Source organism: Arachis hypogaea, chromosome 6, assembly GCF_003086295.3.
Source record: "Arachis hypogaea cultivar Tifrunner chromosome 6, arahy.Tifrunner.gnm2.J5K5, whole genome shotgun sequence".
Classification (NCBI taxonomy): domain Eukaryota; kingdom Viridiplantae; phylum Streptophyta; class Magnoliopsida; order Fabales; family Fabaceae; genus Arachis; species Arachis hypogaea.
The window spans coordinates 106,640,491-106,647,161 of record NC_092041.1 but is presented as its reverse complement, the minus strand read 5'-3'; positions in this window follow the sequence as shown (position 1 = coordinate 106,647,161).

Sequence of the window (6,671 nt, the reverse complement as noted above, 5' to 3'; positions counted from 1 at the left end):
ATAAATTATTTTAACTAATCATGCTTTGTGTATTTAAAAATTAACTATTCATATAAAATATATGTAAAAATATAATAATATATTAAAAATAAATTAAATACTATATATATCTATATACAAATATATAATATAAATACATAATAATTAATTTAATATTTGATTTTTTATATATAATATTTTGTACTTTCATACGAACATTTGCCTAATTTTTTAAAAAAGTACACAAATATGTAATTATTAAATTTATTTTATTGAGTATATATTTAAATAGGTTCGCAAGAAATTTTGTATTAAACGCTTTGATCTCCAAAATTTTTTTATTATAATCAGAGTTCCCAAATTTTATATAAGTGAGACATTTAAATTTTTCGTTAGTCAAAGTTGTTGATCGCTAACGACAAAAGTCTACGTAGCTATTAAATTGTTGACGTGGCCATAATGTTGTCATATGTCATCAATCGGACTAATAAATCCTCCAAATTGAAGCACAAAAGCGATGTCATTTTTTCTGGATAAAATGTTACTTTTCTACTTAAATTCTGATATGAATGACAAAGCACAAGAGCTTTTATATGAACGCTAATGCTGTTGGTGTTGCAATAAATTCTGATATAAATATGAATGCTATTATTGTAATAGAAAAATAAGATCTGAATATGAATGTTGTTTTAATTTAAGTAGCAAGATAGTATTTTGTCTAGAAAATTTAATTTAGAGGACCTATTAGTCCAATTGATAACACATGGCAACATTATGGTCATGTCAATAATTTAACAGCCACACGTAAATTTCTGTCATTAGTGGTCAACGATTTTGACTAAGAGAAAGACCTAAATATTTTACTTATGTAAAATTTGAAGACTTTAATTGGAGTTAAGTCTCAATGTAATCTCTGAAGTTACACTCGAATCTTATAGTAGTCCTTGAATTTAAAATTTTCTCAAAATCATCTCCGAACTTGCACTCCGGGACTCAAACTTGTCCTTCCAGAAATTTCTGGCCACCTGGCGCAACCAAAAAGCAGAGCTGGCATCCTTCGTTAAATTGTTGACGTGGCCATAATGTTTTCACATGTCGTCAATCGGACTAATAAATCCTCCAAATTGAAGCACAAAAGCGATGTCATTTTTTCCTGGATAAAATGTTACCTTTCCACTTAAATTCTGATATGAATGACAAAGCACAAGAGCTTTTATGTGAACGCTAATGCTGTTGGTGTTGCAATAAATTCTGATATAAATATGAATGCTATTAATGTAATAGAAAAATAAGATCTGAATATGAATGTTGTTTTAATTTAAGTAGTAAGATAGTATTTTGTCTAGGAAATTTAATTTAGAGGACCTATTAGTCCAATTGATAACACATGGCAACATTATGGTCATGTCAATAATTTAACAGCCACACGTAAATTTCTGTCATTAGTGGTCAACGATTTTGACTAAGAGAAAGACCTAAATATTTTACTTATGTAAAATTTGAAGACTTTAATTGGAGTTAAGTCTTAATGTAATCTCTGAAGTTACACTCGAATCTTATAGTAGTCCTTGAATTTAAAATTTTCTCAAAATCATCTCCGAACTTGCACTCCGGGACTCAAACTTGTCCTTCTCGAAATTTCTGGCCACCTGGCGCAACCAAAAAGCAGAGCTGGCAGCCTTTGTGACACGTGGGCATTACAGAAACGACGCCGTTTTGGCTGTGGCGCCAAAATGATATGAAACGACGTCGTTTCATGCTGAAAGCCTCCCTCCCTCAACGTTACACTAACGTATCATCTCCCTCCTCCTCTCAAAACACAAAACAAACACAACACAAAGTGAGGTATCTTCTTCTCCAATATGGTCACCAATGGTGCATGTGCGATTGCATTAATCGCACCGATTTCAGTCGAAAACTCAGGCTCTAGAGCATCGCTGTTGTCATCTCCTTCATACACAGAGTTGGGAAGGCTGGTTTCTCTGACACAGGTAAGCCAAAAATGAAAAAAATATGTGCTTTCTCTGTTTTTTTATATTGTTGTTAATTTAACATTCACCAAAGTTCAGGCCTTTTTTTCGATTGTAATCTGTGGGTATGATCGCCTCTGTTTTGTGCTCTATGCTAGGGTTTGATCATGACTAGGTTTGTTAGTGGTTTGGCCAAAAAAATCCTAGACTGAGAGTGTTTCTTGTGTTTTGATGATATGAAAATTTGTTCTTTATGTGTTAGGATTTACTACAGTTAGTTGTGGAGTTTTCAAATTGTTAATGTGTTTCAGGGCAATGGCTTTGATCAATGAACCTTTTTTTTTTTTAATTGCAGATGGGTGATCCGTTGATTACCATCATTTTTCACCATGGAGGGTCGTTTATCGCAGAGGCTGATGGTAGTATGTCTTACAACAGTGGAGAGATTTGTGAGTAGTCGGACAGTGATACAGACACATTGGATGTATTTTTCATCCGAGACTATCACAAGAAAATTGGGTATGACAAGGTTAGCCAAATTTGGTGGCTGGTGCCTAATAGGCCTTTGCAAACTGGTTTAAGACCAATAACAAATGATAAGGGGCTCATAGAGATGTGTTACCTGGCTTAGCAAAACAAGGGGGTTATTCATGTGTACTACGAACATAGGGTATCTGAACCTGTGTATATTGAGGAAGCAGAACCAATGGCATCTAAAGGCAAGGAGCTGATGCTGATACCAACCATTTTTCCCACCCCAAAACCCACCACCAATGCCACAACTGAACCAATTCCCACCACAACACCATGCACTCCAACTTCTGAACCAAAAAATGCTACTGATACAACAAAACCAAAGGAGCCACCTTCTTTAGTTTCTACTAGTAATCGAAATATACCAGAAAAAATTTTTCCCAACCCACTGCAAGTCTTGGACCTAAGCCCAATCCACCACAAAAAACAATGGCTCAACCCAGTAAAACCAAGCCCAAAATCCCACAAAAAAAAGGCCCAACCCACTGTAATTCTGAAACCTTGGTCCAAAGAGAAAGAAACCAAGAAGGCTAAACCAAAGAGAGGCTATAAGAATATAAAAATAGCAGCAGCATGTGGAGGAGGCCACTGACAAGAGCTGCTGCTACTGGAAATATTCAAGAACAATTCGTAAGGGAAAACAGCCCAAGACAGCCTATATTGCTTTGTCTAGTTTAGAGGAATCCTCAGACAGCCATGATAATAATGATAGTGCACAGGATGAACCATATAGGCCTGGTGGTGATAAGGTGTCCAGTGAAAAAGACTTACTTCTGGATAGATCAGCAGCAAAGACTAATGTGAAACTCAGAAGTAGGACATACAAGAAACTTACAAAAGGAAAGAAGGCTGTTATGGTTGAAGATGATGGTCCTGTTTGTGCAGACTCAGATTCTGAGGATGATGAAATCATTTTTAGACCGATTCCTAAGTTTGGATCATCAGTTAATCCTTATCATGATGTGCAAGATGATGTTTATAATGATTCTGATGGTGGAGACTCATGGCACTCGGAAGAAATGAAGACTCCTCCAAACTCTGAGGATGAGTTGGAAGAAGTTGATTCAGATGACGTCTTCTCTACGTTTAGAAAAGGAGGGAGGTTTGGAGAGCTTAGACTTGAGGTTGGAATGACATTCACTACGAAGATGGAGTTCAAAGAGGCTATGCGTGAATATTGTATACAAGAGGGTAGAAGGATTTGGTTTAAGAAGAACGATAACGTGAGGATGAAAGCTGTGTGTAAGGATGAGAGCTGTGGCTGGCTTATGTATGCTTCTAATAATACTGAGAACAATTGCTGGCAGATCAAGATATTCATGGATGACCACACCTGTGCAGAGAGACCAAAAACAGACTAGCTAATAGGAAGTGGCTAGCCTGTAAATTGGCGAAGAAGCTAAGAAAATATCCGAATTTGAGACACTCCGAGGCTGCACAATCTTTTAAGACTAAATGTGATTTGGATCTAAACAAGTCTTCACTGACCAGAGCCTTAGGAGATGCTAGATCTGTTGTGTACGGTGATGCAGCTGCTCAATATGGCATGGTGAGGGATTATGGGCTGACACTGCTGAAGAGCAATCTAGGCTCCACTGTCACAGTTGGTGTTATACCTCAACCCAACCCTAATGATGATCCAATATTTGAGAAGATGTATGTTTGTTTGGACGGATGTAAAAAAGGATTTTTGGCTGGTTGCAGACCCCTCATAGGATTGGATGGAGCTTTTCTGAAGACCCGTCATGGTGGTCAGATCTTGTCTGCTATTGGCCAAGATGCAAACAACCATATGTATATAATTGTCTATGCAATTGTCCCTGTTGAGAACATTGAAAATTGGAGATAGTTCTTGAAATTACTTCATCAAGACTTGGGGATTATAAGAAGAACAAGCTGTGTTTTATCTCAGATATGCAGAAGGTATGCAATATTTGTTGTTGCTATTGGTTGTTACTTATTAGTTCCTAATTATTTAGTGTCAATCTATTGTTACTTATTAGTTCTAAATTATTTAGTGTCAATCTATTGTTACTTATTAGTTTTTACCTATTGGGTGTGCTTAAACATGTTGTTTATAAACTGGGCTGCTGTCTATACATGCTGAATTGTTCCTGGCCTGATTACATACTGCATAATGTCCTGTTTGTATGTAACATTGCTGTTTAGGGACTAGTCTGATGTCACTTACATAATTGTAGGGACTAATTTGATGTCACTTACATAAATTTAGGGACTACTTTGATGTCACTTATACAAGTGTAGAGACTATTTTGATGCCCGAAAACAAGTATCTGACCCCTTTTTTGGCTTCTGAAACAGGGCCTTATAAATGCAATTAAGGAGGTTTTTTTAGATGTCCATCACAGATTCTGTGTTTAGCATTTGTGGAAGAACTTCAATAAGCAATGGAAAGATCTCCAACTTAGAGGGCTACTATGGGATTGTGCAAGGTGTACTAGCTAAAATGGCTTCCTTGAGATCATTAAAAAGATTGAAAGGGTTAATAAGGAAGCCTGGGAGTATTTGAACAAGTGGCCTAGAGACTCTTGGAGCCGGGTATTCTTCAGTAATGCACCTAAAATAGACAACATTTGCAACAATACCTGTGAAGTCTTCAACTCCAGGATCAAAGATGCTAGAGCTAAGCCTATTATCACACTCTTGGAAGAAGTGAGAATGTATGCAATGAGGTCGATAGCTAGGAACAAAGTGAAGTTGAATTCGAACACTGGAGTTCTACCTCCTATACAGCGCAGCAGGTTAGAAAAGATACGGAAGGAATAAAAAAGTTGGGTCCCGATGTGGTCTGGTGACGCAGATTATGAGAAGTTCGAAGTTCATGGCTGGCCGACCAACATGGTTGTGGACTTGGGAAAGAGGCTCTGCACATGTGGTTTCTGGCAATTGAGTGGTAATGTTTTTTAAATTCATTGTTTTAGTCTTATTATCATTATCAGCCTTTGTTGTAGGCTTATTGTTGTTGTCTTCGTTGTTGTGTGAATGCTGTTTAGGGATGCCATGTGTGCATGCGTGTGCTGCACTGGCAAGGGTTGGTAAGAGACCAGAGGAGTTTTGTCATCAGTGGTTGACCATAGAAGCATATAATAACACATATGCCTTCCATATTAATCCAATTCCAGGTCAAGCACTATGGGAAAAGTCACCATATAACAGACCACAAGCACCAAATTTAGAAACAAGCCAGGACCACTTAAGAAAAAAAGAAGAAAAGATGCAGATGAAGAGCCAAGTTGGAGTAAGAAGTTGAAGACCAAGATGAAAAGGATTTATAAAAAAGGTCGATGTCATTGTTGTGGCAAAGCAGGACACACCAAAAGGAATTGTCCAAAGAGAGCTGCTGCTGAAAAGGCCGCTGCAGCTGCACAACCCACTGCTGCTAATGATGGTGAAGGTCAGGCCAACTCTACTGCCCATGTCCCACAAGCCCCAACTGAAATCAATCTTGACCAAAGTGAACCATCCTTGGAAGCAACTGATGACTCTCAACAGGTTCACAGACTTATATGACTTTTAATTTATTATATTCACATCCTTACCTAGTTTACTAACTATCTTACATATTTTCGCTGATAGGTTTTACACTCACCGGTTAGGCCGCCAAAGCTCCCTCTAAAAAGAAAGTTCGCTAAGCATCATGACAAAATAGCTTCAGAGAGTAGCAATCCACCAGCAACCACCCCACCTGCTGCTACCCCACCAGGAAGCAGTCATATAGCAAGAAATTCCCCACCTAACCCTATGCAAGGTGCAACACAGGGGACTGCTACAAGGCTTGCAAACTTCATGAAGTTTGTGCCCAACCCTGGATTCAAGGCACCCAGACACAAAAAATGAAGATTAAGATGATTATGTTTTGGGACACATGCTGTTTTTGTGTATCTATTTTGTTGAAGTTGTTTACCATGTATGCTTTCTTAAACGTTGTCCTAGTGTTGGGAATTTTAGTATTTGAATTTTATCAGGTCAATATGTTAACAACTTTGATATGCTTGGTGTTTTAGCTCTATAATGCCTTTTTTGAATGAAACATTACCAATATGAATTATGACTTTATTGAATTGAGTTTTGTCAGCCTTTTGGTTATGTTTTATCCTCTGTTACAGACTTAAGAGTAATTCAAATCCTGTCCATTTCCATTTCATTGAACAGAAGTGCAGCAACATA